This window comes from Giraffa tippelskirchi, chromosome 7 (assembly GCF_054371585.1).
Source record: "Giraffa tippelskirchi isolate mGirTip1 chromosome 7, T2T-mGirTip1v1.2.pri, whole genome shotgun sequence".
Classification (NCBI taxonomy): domain Eukaryota; kingdom Metazoa; phylum Chordata; class Mammalia; order Artiodactyla; family Giraffidae; genus Giraffa; species Giraffa tippelskirchi.
In genome coordinates, this window is record NC_137281.1 from 129,718,970 (window position 1) to 129,733,455 (window position 14,486).

At 41.0% G+C, this 14,486-nt stretch overlaps 2 long non-coding RNA genes across 2 annotated transcripts in view; both read right to left on the bottom strand.

The window, feature by feature from the left end:
* LOC145513373 (uncharacterized) overlaps positions 1–14,486 on the bottom strand; it is a 285,374-nt gene that overhangs the window by 209,724 nt on the left and 61,164 nt on the right. The window lies entirely within an intron of this gene.
* On the bottom strand, positions 11,421–13,949 carry LOC145513382 (uncharacterized). Its single transcript, XR_014059347.1, has 2 exons — positions 12,972–13,949; positions 11,421–12,864 (listed from the first exon to the last, which is right to left on the bottom strand). It is a non-coding gene; the product is annotated as an uncharacterized LOC145513382 (long non-coding RNA).

The following is a 14,486-nucleotide window of genomic DNA, read 5'->3' on the forward strand; positions in this document are numbered from 1 at the left end:
TTCCAGAAAAACATCTACTTCTGCTTCATTGACTATGCTAAAGCCTTTGACTGTGTGGATCACAACAAACTGTGGAAAATTCTTCAAGAGATAGGAATACCAGACCATATTACCTGCCTCCTGAGAATCTTATGCAGGTCAAGAAGCAACAGTTAGAACTAGACATGTAACAACGGATTGGTTCCAAATCAGCAAAGGAGAATGTCGAGGCCGTATATTGCCACCCTGCTTATTTAACTTATATGCACAGGACATCATGCAAAATTCTGGGCTGGATGAAGCACAGGATGGAATCAAACTTGCCAGGAGAAATATCAATAACCTCAGACATGCAGATGACACCACCCTTATGGCAGAAAGTGAAGAAGAATTAAAGAGCCTCTTGATGAAGGTGAAAGAGAAGAGTGAAAAAGCTGGCTTAAAACTCAACATTCAAAAAACAAAGATGATGGCATCTGGTCCCATCACTTCATTGAAAATAGACAAGGAAACAATGGAAACAGTGATAGACTGTATTTTCTTGGTCTCCAAAATCACTGCAGATGATGACTGCAGCCATGAAATTAGAAGATGCTTGCTCCTTGGAAGAAAAGCTATGACAAAACCTAGACAGCATATTAAAAAACAGAGACACTACTTTACCAACAAAGGCCCACCTAGTCAAAGCTGTGGTTTTCCTAGTAGTCATGTATGTATGTGTGAGTGGCACCATAAAGAAAGCTGAGCACCAAAGAATTGATGCTTTTGAACTGTGGTGTTGGAGAAGACACTTGAGAGTCCCTTGAACAGCAAGGCAATCAAACCAGTCAATCCTAAAGAAAATCAGTCCTGAATATTCATTGGAAGGACTGATGCTGAAGCTGAAGCTCCAATTCTTTGGCCACCTGATGTGAAGAATTGACTCATTGGAAAAGACTCTGATGCTGGGTAAGATTGAAGGTAGGAGAAGGGGACAAAAGAGATGGGATGGTTTGATGGTATCACCGACTCGGTGGACATAAATTTGAACAAGTTCTGGGAGTTGGTGATGGACAGGGAAGCCTGGCATGCTGCAGTCCATGGAGCTGCAAAGAGTTGAACACAACTGATGGACTGAACTGAGGGACATTTCTGGTTGTTACAATTAAGTGGAGAAGAGCTACTGGCATCTAGCAAGTTGAAGCCAGGGAGGCTGGTACATATCCTACATTGCACAAGACAGCTTCCTACAACAAACCTCACCCAGCCCAAAATGTCAATAAGTGCCAGTACTGGGAAACCCTGTTTTTAAGGAAAGTTGTGCTGTGCTGTGCTTAGTTGCTCAGTTGTGTCCGACTATTTCCAACCCCATGGACTGTAACCCACCAGGCTCCTCTGTCCATAGGCATTCTCCAGGCGAGAATACTGGAGTGGGTTGCCATGCCCTCCTCAGGGATTGAACCCAGGTCTCCCTCATTGCAGGCTGATGCTTTACTGTTTGAGCCACCAGAGAAGCCCTTAAGGAAGGCTGGTCTTGGTTATATACAGGTGACAGGGATGGAACCTATTTGGTAGGCAAAGAGAGAGGCAGACAGTTTTTAAATGGGAGAATACATTTATCAGTATTGTGATTTATTGGAGTTATATGGATAAAAATGTTTCTAGCATTTCCCCCTCCTTCATCATTCAGAAAAACCCTGTTTGCAAAACTTGGCTAGTCAGCCTCTGTTGTACTTGTGGAGAGTCAGTGGAGATGCAGAATTGGAGAAACTTAGATAAGCTAAATTAATATCCACATATAAGGACATGGACCTCTAAGGGAAGAAAAGATCTAAGAGGTGGGAATGAGAGAAGCAAGAGAAAAGAGTGAGGGCGTGAAGAAAAGAGTCATCACAAATTGAAGTTATAAGACATGGCATTGAATTATGGGGGGATACTAAAATAAAGATCTTGATTCTGCCCTTGATGAGTTTAAAATTTCTTAAAGATCATACATAGTCAGGTCTCTGGTATTCACAGAAAAGGATATATGTGTCATCTTCACATTTATGTCATTTCTCAGAACTTTCACTGGATGCATAAAATCAAGGTGGCTTCAATTTAGGGGTAGAAGCTATTTGGGGATTCTTTTCTTGTGGGTTTTTCTTACTTTGAGCATGAAAAAAAAAACCTGACACAATCCATCCAAGTCTGGTATTAAATTATTTCTATCTTTTGGGCTGGAGATGAATTTGACACAGATGAGTAAATCTAGCCAGTCAGAGGTGGGTCATCACAAATTTGTCTGATGGGAAGATGCAGTGAAGACACCGCTAAGTCTGCAAGAATATTGGTTCTTCATGTCATAGTTGGTTGCTCTGGTCTGTGGGCCTCTGCCAACTTCCAGTGGCTAATAAGTTTTTGGCCCAGTGATGGAAGCAATAGTGCCAATGACAAAGATAAACAAGGTACTCTGCCAGGAACAAAAGCTGAAGTCTTTCTGGTAATTGCAACCTGACATGTGCATGGCCCCAAGATCATGGGCCATCTCTACCATTGCAATTTACTATCTGTAGTGGCTCCAAGGGTCTCATACTATATGATAGCTGCCATGGCTGCTGTATTATCATGACTATGCCAAGGCAGAATGGTCATGTTCTTTTTGTAACTTTCCAGAGCAAATGCAGCTGGAAATGGACATTAGGAAAGACACCTGCAGAACTCAGCCTATCTTGGTGATGGTTAATCAGAGATGAATTCCATGTACCATATTAAGGAAAGCTAATTATGAGTAGATTTTAAAGAAGGGGTGGGAGAAAATTTTGTTTCTGCTTTTAGTTGGAAGTACTCTATATCATATAGAAATGCTTTTGGTTGCTACTTACAGCAAATCCAATATTGATGGCTTATTATTTTATTACATGACAAGAAATCCCACATGGGTGGTTTTTCTGTGTTTTCTGGGCCTCATTCATAGCAAGTTGGCTTTTTAGTTTTTGCTTATTCCTTCATATAGCACTAGGCATTTCTGCCTATTCTATCAGGAAAGGAGAAAATTTTCCCTGTATATAATGGTCAGAAGGGGATCATGTGGTCATCCCAAGCTATAATGGAGGCTGAAGAAATGAATGTCTAACAGGAAGAGGATTGTCATGATTGGCTTAAACCAGCCATGATTTATCTCGAAGAGTTAGGGCTCTAGTAGCAAAAAAGAAGAGTTATTGGGTAGACAACTAACAGTGTCTGTCATAATCCTTTGCAATGCCAGACTCAGTGGCTTTTCACTGGTGTGGGATGGAAATATTACAACAGACTCCATCACGCTTTGCCTCAAATATCTTCTCCTTCCCTTCCCTCCCTCTTCTGAACTAACCTTTTTCTCCTTATATACACAGGTAGATTGCAAGCAAATGCCTTCTCATCCTTAAGATCCTACTGAAATCATATTCATGAGCCCTTTCCTAGCCTGACATCCCAGTGTTAGGCATCATGCCTGCTCCCACAACAAACTCTACGCTGGCATATATTACACTGAGTTGCCACTGTCTCTTTCTTATCTTTGTTCACCCCCAGATTGGGTTTCTAGAGGAATCTTATTCATGTATATGTCCTTATTCATATTCCTAAGACTGAGCACAAAGCCTGGCACATGCTAACTGAATGCAAGGAAGCTCCAAAAAGAGTTTTGCTACATGCTGTAATTCCTTTAGAAATGGTGTTTCTGGATAAAGCATATACAGAAGAGTTAATTTATTTGCAACTTCAAAAGAGCACACTTTTCAAGGAAAAAGTACTCTGTCTCAAAGAGAAGCTGATGCTGTATGACTTTCTTCCCTTTGTCTGCTGGACTCTAGTTCCATTCCTTGACCTACATCTATTCTCCAAATGTACATGGTTGAGTGAGACTGCCCCCATCCAGGGGCCATCTCTGGGAAGGCAGTGTTTAACTGGGAAAAGAGTCTGAGTTTTGGAAGTTTGAATCTTGCCTCAGCCATTATGGGATTATATTAAAAATCAATATGAATTAGTCTGTTAACTAACCTCACCGATCTTCAGTTTGCTTATTGGTAGAATGTGATATAACAGAATATGAATAATAACCTCAGAGGGTTATTTTAAGTATTAAATGGCACAATATATTGTAAAATGCTCAGCACATGGTGAGGTGAAAGTTGCTCAGTCGTGTCCGACTCTTTGTGACCCCATGGACTATACAGTCCATGAAATTCTCCAGGCCAGAATACTGGAGTGGGTAGCCTTTCCCTTCTCCAGGGGATCTTCCTCACCCAGGGATCAAACCCAGGCCTCCCATATTGCAGGAAGATTCTTTACCAGCTGAGCCACAAGGGAAGCCCTGAAAGTTGCTCAATCGTGTCTGACTCTTTGCGACCCCATCGACTGCAGCACGCCAGGCCTGCCTGTCCATCACCAGCTCCCAGAATTGACCCAAACTCATGTCCATTGAGTCAGTTATGCCATCCAACCATCTCATCCTCTGTCTTCCCCTTCTCCTCCCACCTTCAATCTTTCCCAGCATCAGGGTCTTTTCCAATGAGTCAGCTCTTCGCATCAGGTGGTCAAAGTATTGGAGTTTCAGCTTCAACATCAGTCCTTCCAATGAACATTCAAGACTGATTTCCTTTAGGATGGACTGGTTGGATCTCCTTGCAGTCCAAGGGACTCTCAAGAGTCTTCTCCAACACCACAGTTCAAAAGAATCAATTTTTCAGTGCTCAGCTTTCTTTGTAGTCCAATTCTCACATCCATACATGACTACTAGAAAAACCATAGCCTTGACTAGACAGACCTTTGCTGGCAAAGTAATGTCTCTGCTTTTTAATATACTGTCTAGGTTGGTCATAACTTTTCTTCCAAGGAGTAAGTGTCTTTTGATTTCATGGCTGCAATCACCATCTGCAGTGATTTTGGAGCCCAAGAAAATACAGTCTGTCACTGTTTCTATTGTTTCCCCATCTATTTGCCATAAAGTGATGGGACCAGATGCCATGCTCTTAGTTTTCTGAATGTTGAGGTTTAAGCCAACTTTTTCACTCTCCTCTTTCACTTGCATCAAGAGGCTCTTTAGTTTTTCTTCACTTTCTGCCATAAGGGTGGTGTCATCTGCATATCTGAGCTTATTGATATTTCTCCCAGCAATCCTGATTCCAGCTTGTGCTTCATCCAGTCCAGCGTTTCTCATGATGTACTCTGCATATAAGTTAAATAAGCAGGGTGACAATATACAGCCTTGACGTACTCCTTTTCCTATTTGGAACCAGTCTGTTGTTCCATGTCCAGTTCTAACTGTTGCTTCCTGACCTGCATATTTCTCAAGAGGCAGGTCAGGTGGTCTGGTATTCCCATCTCTTTCAGAATTTTCCACAGTTTATTGTGATCCACACAGTCAAAGGCTTTGGTATAGTCAATAAAGCAGAAATAGATGTTTGTCTGGAACTCATAATGTTCTTTATCACACAATAAAGCTGAGAAGTTTCCTAGCTCCATATCATGTATATAGACACCACTCTATTAAAAAGAAAAACAAATCTGATGATAATTGTAGCCCCAGTTTCAAGGAAATGTCACAGAAATGTCACAGTTCTTAGGAACTGCTGTGTATTTTACATATCAATATGATGTAAGCATAAAGACGTATTTATAGGTATAACTGTTTTACAATGCTGTGTTAGTTTCTGCTGTACAGCAAAGTGAATCAGATATATATACACACACACACACATACACACACATATATATATATATACACACACACACATATATATCCCCTCTGTTTTAGATTTTCTTCCCATTTAGGTCATCACAGAGCAGAGTTGAGTTCCCTGTGCTATACAGTAGGTTCTCATTAGTCATCCATTTTATATATGTGCTTAGCTGCTCAGTCGTGTCCAACTCCTTGTGATCCCATGGACTGTAGCCTGCCAGGCTCCTCTGTTCATGGGATTCTCTAGGAAAGAATACTGGAGTAGGTTGCCATGCTCTCCTCCAGGGGATTTTCCCAACCCAGGGATCGAACCCATGTATCCCATATTACAGGCAGATTTTTTACCATCTGAGCCACCAGGGAAGCCCATTTGATATACAGTAGTGTAATTATATTATGTCAATCCCAATCCCAAATCATCCCACTCCCACCCCAACTCCCCTGTTCTCCCCTTGGTATCCATAAGTGAGAACAACATGAATCTCGTTGCACATCTCCATCAGAACCCTTGGGTGACCAGGTGCATTGTCAATGAGCAGTAGTATTTTGAAAGGCATCATTTTTTCTGAACAGTAGATCTCAACAGTGGGCTTAAATAGTAAACCATGTTATAAACAGATATGCTGTCATCTAGGCTTTGTTGTTTCATTTATAAAGCACAAGCAGAGCAGATTTATCATAATTCTTAAGGGCCCTAGGATTTTCAGAATGGTAAATGATCACTGGCTTCATCTTAAAGTTACTGGCTGCATTAGCCTCTAACAAAAGAATTGGCCTGTCCGTTTTGAAGTTTTGAAGCTAGGCATTGACTTCTCCACTCTAGCTATGAAAGTTCTAGATGGAATCTTCTTCTAATATAAGACTGCTTTATCTACATTGAAAATCTGTTGTTTAGTGTAATGCCCTTCATTCATGACCTTAGCTGGATCTGGATAATTTGCTGCAGCTTCTACATCAGCACTTGCTGCTTCACCTTGCACTCCTATGTTATGGAGATGGCTTCTTCCTCAAACCTCATGAACCAATCTCTACTAGCTTCAAACTTTTCTTCAGTAGCTTCCTCACCTCTCTTGGCCTTTAAGAGAGTTAGGACCTTGCTCTCGACTAGGCTCCAGTTTAAGGGAATGTTGCAGTTGGTTTGATGTTCTATCCAGATCACTAAATTTTCTCCATATCAGCAAGGCTGTTTTACTTTCTTATTATTCATGCGCTCACTGGAGTAACACTTTTTTTAAAAAGCCATTTTAAAAATTGATATAGTTAATAAGTGTAGTTAATTTACAATATTGTTCAGGCGTACAAAGTGATTCAGATATATATATATATCTCCAGATTCTTTTCCTGGTGTCTCAGTGGTAAACAATTTGCCTGCTAATGCAGGAGACATGGGTTCAATCCCTGGGTCGGGAAGATCCCCTGGAGAAGGAAATGACAACACATTCTAGTATTCTTGCCTGGGAAATCCTATGGACAGATGAGCCAGGCAGGCTACAGTCCATGGGGTCTCAAAAGAGTCAGACATGACTTAGCGACCAAACAACATAAGATATTAAACATATCTGTGCTATACAGTAAGTCCATGTTGTCGATCTTATATATAGTAGTAGCATATTAATTCCAAACTCATAATTTATCTCTCCCCTCCCCTTTCCCCGCTGGAGTAGCACTTTCAATTTTCTTCAAGAACTTTTCCATTGCACTGACAACTTGGCTAACTGGTACAAGAGACCTAGCTTTCAGCCTATCTTCACTTTTTACATGCCTTTCTCATTAAGCTTAATCATTTCTAGTTTTTTACTTAAAGTGAGACACATGTGGGTCTTCGTTTCACTGGAACACCTAGAGACCACTGGAGGGTTATGAACTGGCCTGATTTCAATATTGTTGTGTCTTAGGGAATAGGGAGGCCTGAGGAGAGGAGAAGAGATGAGGGAACAGCCAGTTGGTAGAGCAGTCAAAATACATACATTTATCAATTAAGTCTGATGTCTTATAAAGGTGTAGTTCATAACCCCAAAACAATTACAATATTAGGACCAAAGATCACTGATTACAAATCACTTATCACTATGAAACTGAGTCCCCCTAATGCTGAGTTCCTTACCAAGTTTATGATTAACCTCTTTATCCAAAATTTTATTTCCTTTCTTTTCCTGCCCCTGTTCCCTTCAGAATTAGGGACTATCAGAGAAAAGGAGGGACTGAAACCAAGCAGGGCCCTGCGGGCTCTCTTAGGTGCAAAAGCCCCTCCTATCCCCTGTTTCTTGTTTGTTGAAAAAGGCTTTTGTCTCCCAGGCCTTCCTTGAGTTTCAAAGAGAAGACTAAAAATAGTTATTTATTAGGGAAGTGAGCAAGAATCCCTTAGAAGAAAAGGAGTAGCCATCATAGTCAACAAAAAAGTCCAAAATGCAGTACTTGGATGCAGTCTCAAAAACGACAGAATGATCTCTGTTCATTTCCAAGGCAAACCATTCAATATCATGGTAATCCAAGTCTATGCCCTGACCAGTAATGCTGAAGAAGCTGAAGTTGAACGGTTCTATGAAGACCTACAAGACCTTCTAGAATTAACACCCCAAAAAGATGTCCTTTTCATTATAGGGGACTGGAATGTAAAAGTAGGAAGTCAAGAAACACCTGGAGTAACAGGCAAATTTGGCCTTGGCGTACAGAATGGAGCAGGGCAAAGACTAATAAGAGTTCTGCCAAGAAAATGCACTGCTCATAGCAAACACCCTCTTCCAACAACACAAAAGAAGACTCTACACATGGACATCACCAGATGGTCAACACCAAAATCAGACTGATTACAGTCTTTGCAGCCAAAGATGGAGAAGCTCTATACAGTCAGCAAAAACAAGATCAGGAGCTGACTGTGGCTCAGATCATGAAATCCTTATTGCCATATTCAGACTTAAATTGAAGAAAGTAGGGAAAACCACTAGACCATTCAGGTATGACCTAAACCAAATCCCTAATGATTATACAGTGGAAGAGAGAAATAAATTTAAGGGACTAGATCTGATAGACAGAGTGCTTGATGAACTATGGATGGAGGTTCAAGACATTGTACAGGAGACAGGGAGCAAGACCATCCCCAAGAAAAAGAAATGCAAAAAAGCAAAATGACTGTCTGAGGAGGCCTTACAAATAGCTGTGAAAAGAAGAGAAGCAAAAAGCAAAGGAGAAAAGGAAAGATGCACCCATCTGAATGCAGAGTTCCAAAGAATAGCAAGGAGAGATAAGAAAGCCTTCCTCAGTGATCAATGCAAAGAAATCGAGGAAAACAATAGAATGAGAAAGACTAGAGATCTCTTCAAGAACATTAGAGATACCAAGGGAACATTTCATGCAAAGATGGGCTCAATAAAGGACAGATGGTATGGACCTAACAGAAGCAGAAGATATTAAGAAGAGGTGGCAAGAATACACAGAAGAACTGTACAAAAAAGATCTTCATGACCCAGGTAATCACGATGGGTGTGACCACTCACCTAGAGCCAGACATCCTGGAATGTGAAGTCAAGTGGGCCTTAGGAAGCAGAACTATGAACAAAGCTACTGGAGGTGATGGAATCCCAGTTGAGCTATTTCAAATCCTAAAAGATGAAGCTGTGAAAGTGCTGCACTCACTATGGCAGCAAATTTGGAAAACTCAGCAGTGGCCACAGGACTGGAAAAGGTCAGTTTTCATTCCAATCCCAAAGAAAGGCAATGCCAAAGAATGCTCAAACTACCACACAATTGCCCTCATCTCACACGCTAGTAAAGTAATGCTCAAAATTCTCCAAGCCAGGCTTCAACAGTACATGAACCATGAACTTCCAGATGTTCAAGCTGGTTTTAGAAAAGGCAGAGGAACCAGAGATCAAATTGCCAACATCTGCTGAATCGTCGAATAAACACGAGAGTTCCAGAAAAACATCTATTTCTGCTTTATTGACTATGCCAAAGCCTTTGACTGTGTGGATCACAATAAAGTGTGGAAAATTCTTCACGAGATGGGAATACCAGACCACCTGACCTGCCTCATGAGAAACCTGTATACAGGTCCGGAAGCAACAGTTAGAACTGGACATGGAACAACAGACTGGTTCCAAATAGGAAAAGGAGTATGTCAAGGCTGTCTATTGTCACGCTTCTTATTTAACTTCTATGCAGAGTACATCATGAGAAACACTGGACTGGATGAAGCACAAGCTGGAACCAAGATTGCTGGGAGAAGTATCAATAAGCTCAGATATGCAGATGACACCACCCTTATGGCAGAAAGTGAAGAAGAACTAAAGAGCCTCTTGATGCAAGTGAAAGAGGAGAGTGAAAAAGTTGGCTTAAAGCTCAACATTCAGAAAACAAAGATCATGGCATCTGGTCCCAACACTTTATGGCAAATAGATGGGGGAACAGTGGCTGACTTTATTCTTTTCGGCTCCAAAATCACTGCAGATGGTGACTGCAGCCATGGACTAAAAAGATGCTTACTCCTTGGAAGAAAAGTTTTGACCAACCTAGACAGCATGTTAAGAAGCAGAGACATTACTTTACCAACAAAGGTCTGTCTAGTCAAGGCTATGGTTTTCCAGTAGTCATGCATGGATGTGAGAGTTGGACTACAAAGAAAGCTGAACACCAAAGAATTGATGCTTTTGAGAGTCCCTTGGACTGCAAGGAGATCCAACCAGTCAGTCCTAAAGGAATTCAGTCCTGAATGTTCATTGGAAGGACTGATGCTGAAGCTGAAACTCCAATACTTGGACCACCTGATGCGAAGAACTGACTCATTGGAAAAGACCCTGATGCTGGGAAAGACTGAAGGCAAGAGAAGGGGAAGACAGAGGATGAGATGGTTGGTTGGAATCACCGACTCAATGGACATGAGTTTGAGTAAACTCTGGGAGTTGGTGATGGACAGGGAAGCCTGGCATGCTGCAGTCCACAGGGTCGCAAACAGTTGGACAGGACTGAGAGACTGAACTGAACTGAACTGAGGGAAGTGAGGGAATTCAGAAACAAAGGAAAAGTGTATAAAACAGAATCCTAGTTCCTCTTCAAAGGATATACATAACAATCTGATGCATATCTTTGTGCTATTCTGCAGAAACCAAAACCACCTCCCCCAAACTGCCCAGGTAGAGGATGCTGACTACATGCCAACCACAAAAACATAGACCCCAGGCTGGTTTGAACTGGATGGTTGATGATAAAGAGTCCCCAAACTTCACTGTGTTATCTCACCACCAACTAATCAGAAGAAAGTCAGCAAGCTGCAACCCTCACCTCAAATGTGGTCTTTAAAAACCCATCTCTGAAAGAGTTTTGATCGTGTGAACATAAGATGCCCATTCTCACTGCTTGGTGCCTTGCAATAAATACTGTGCTTTCCTTTACCACACAATCCTGTGTCAGTAGATTGGCTTTGCTGTGTGTCGGGTGAACAGACCCCAGTCTGATTCAGTAACAATCATAATAAATATAGTAATGATGAAAAAATTTGAAATATTGCAAGAATTACCAAAAGGTAACACAGTGACACAAAATAAGCAAATGCTATTGGAAAAATGGTGCCAATAGACTTGCTGAACATAGGGTTGCTACAAACCCCCAATTTGTAAAAACTCAATACCTGTGAAGTGCAGTAAAGCAAAACCCAGTAAAACAACATACACCTATATTTACTATTTTTACATACACATATATACCTACATAGAGAGATGTATATCCACAAATTTATGTATATATATACCTACACATACAGACAAAGCAAGAGAAAGAAAGATTGATTTATTGTAAAGAATTGATTTATGCAACTGTGGCAAGTTTGAAATTCATAGGGCAGGCTGTCAGGAAGGGCAAGCTGAACCTCTCAGGCACAGGCTGAAGCTGCTGTCCATAGCCAGAATTTCTTCTTCAGGGAAGTCTCAGTTCTTCTCTTTCAACTGATTGAATCAGACCCACCTAGATTATCTGGGATAATCTTCCTTAAAGTAAACTGATTATAGACTTTAGTCACATTTACAAAATATGTCCACAGCAACACCTAGAGTTTGATTGAATGACAGGAGACTGTAGCTCAGGAAAGCTGACACATGAAACTGATTATCACTGCTTAAATGTCTCTATGCCAGCACCATGCAGTCTTGACTATTACAGCTTAGTGATTAAGTTTTGGAATTTTCTAACTTTGTTCTTCCTTTTCAAGATTGAGTTGGCTCTTCTGGGTCCTTTGCATTTATTTCCATAGGCATTTTAGGATCAACTTGCCAATTTCTGTACCCCCATTCTTTTTTTTAACTTTATTTTTTAACCTTTTTGGCCACACCTTGCAGCATGCAAGATCTTAGTTCCCCAACCAGCAATCAAACCTGTGCTTCCAGCAGTGTAAGTGTGGAGTCTTAACCACTGGACTGCCAGGGAAGTTCCTCATTTTTATAGTAAGTTGATAAATCAGTAACTTCGAAATCTAATCCATGTGACAAGATGCTCTGCTTTGTCTCTCAGGATCAATTCTAGTGTTCCCTACCTTGCACAAGCAAAAGTGTATTCCAGCTGCCAGTGTGAATGATGAAGATGAAAAAAGCATCACAGAAATAAATGAAATCATGTGACATCCAATAAGCAATTCCACTTCTCAGATACTATAACTTAAATAGTACTTTGCTCTCCTGACTATTAAAAGGGAAAAAAAGTAGCATGTTTCACTTCTGTTACTTAATATGGTTGCTGGTGACAAATGATATTTTCACTTTCTTCTGGAGGGGGGCACCCAAATGTCCTTTCAAAATCAATTCATTTGGTTACCCACAAACCTCTTTTGAGACTTCACAAAGCCCCAAGCCCTGAGAAATGGCTTGTGGCTAGAGAGATAAATAAGCATGGCTTCTGCCCTTGGGAATCTCAGGGTGACAGTCATGGCAAACATAAGTCAAAAGAAGAAACCAGGAGCCAATTCATCTTGCCTTTGACCCAAGTATCAAATTTGCATTCCCTGTCCTCACTGACTGGGCATTTTCTGGTCATTCCTACATGACTGACTTTTTCAAACATCCTCCAGGTTAGGTAGAAGTAATTGTGATGTCTTGGGCTCTTTCAGAACAAGAGGGTAAGTGGAAGTCCCACTGGTAATTGCAGCCTGCTCCATCCCGTCTTCTCCCTCTGCTGTTGAGTTTTCTGGGAAGATTTCTCAGCACTTGGGCAACCTGAAGTGACTTGAGAGACAATGCGTATTGTTAAGAACCAGTTAATAGCCACTCGCCTAGAAAAGTACCTAATTATCAACTGGCCCTTTTTGACATTTACTCTGATGGCTCCTCACCTCTGCTCATTATGGGGTATCAGAATTCTTATAAGAAAATTAGCTGAAAGTTTTTAGAGAATGAAAAAATAGGGCTGCATTTTGTTGAGGCTTTCTTCTTTTCCTTTTCTCACTCAATAATCAGATGCCTGTGAAAGAGATATGACATGGAGGCTAGGTATTGAGAAGCTCGGTGTCCCTCATTGCTCAAAACTGCACCCATAGTTGATATGGGGAATGGGGAAGAAGGTGGTCCTTGAATTCTAATTGAAGGCATTATGCACTACATGATGAACACAATAGTCTCCTTTGCCAGTGTGGATGACTGAATGTTTCTGAAGGACCATTGAAAATATACCATTCATAGAACACACCAAAATCTGTACAACAATGGTCATTATGACTATGTATTTAAGTGTAAAAGGACATTTTATCAAAATCTAGGTGGTCTGCACAGAGACGTTGATTGTTTTTGAGATTCTCATACCAGTGAGTCAGAACCTGGTGCCCTCTGCCCACACCCCACCTCCCGGCCAGTTTAAAATCAGCATGAATGCTGTGTAATCTAGCCAACAGAATTGATCCTGGTCAGGTATTAAGGGCTAAAATGGATTAAACAACAGACAACCCCCCTTGTGACAAGAAGGAAAAACTTCAAAGGTGGGATTTGTTCTTGTTATGACAAAGGAAGTGGATTTACAAACTGCCTTGAGGCAAACCCCTTGGTGACTTTCAATTTGCTCTTCTCTGTATGGGGAGGGGTTTTTTTTTCCCCCTTCTTTTTTCCCCCAGCTCCCAGAGTCCTACCCAGAGTAAGAACCCCAGGTTAAGAAAATCAGATTGAAAATGCTTTGGTGGGGAGGCAGGGGTGGTGGTGGGGAGGCAGGGGGGGTGGTGGTGGGGAGGCAGGGGTGGTGGTGGTGGGGGTTGTTTTTAAAGACCAGGCACCAAGCATCTCCCCAATCAAATGATTCTCAGGTTCAGGCACTTCCCTAGGAAGTGTTGCAGTGACAATGAACAGGTGAACTAGTAAGTGCCATTTACATCTCTCCAGCAGAGCAGACTCAACTCTCCATTCCTGTGCTTGTGTTTGGCATGAAAATTCCAAGGAGAAAAATGCAAACAAGAAACAAGGTATCCTAATGGGTTAATATAATTCTACTCCATGACAGGAATTATTAATAACACAGTTCAACTGCATAGACTTAAGACTCCTGGGTCAGGATTAGCCATGTTGGGCTTTATTTTCAATCTCCTGATGCAATGTTATAATAACATTTTATTTTAAGAGTATACATGTAAATATAATTTATCTTCTAGGATTTCAAAGCATTTGGAGTTTTGGGTAAGATGTATACATGTATACGTTCACACACATATACTCTTTTTCTTTAATCAATTATTTTGCTCAAATTACTCTTAAAATACTTAAGTTCTCTGGGATGAAAATGAAAATTGTCCTAGTATACAAATGTTGCATCAAAGTTTCTCAGTGTGAGTACCATAAAATCCCTTTCAAAGACGCTCCCATTGATG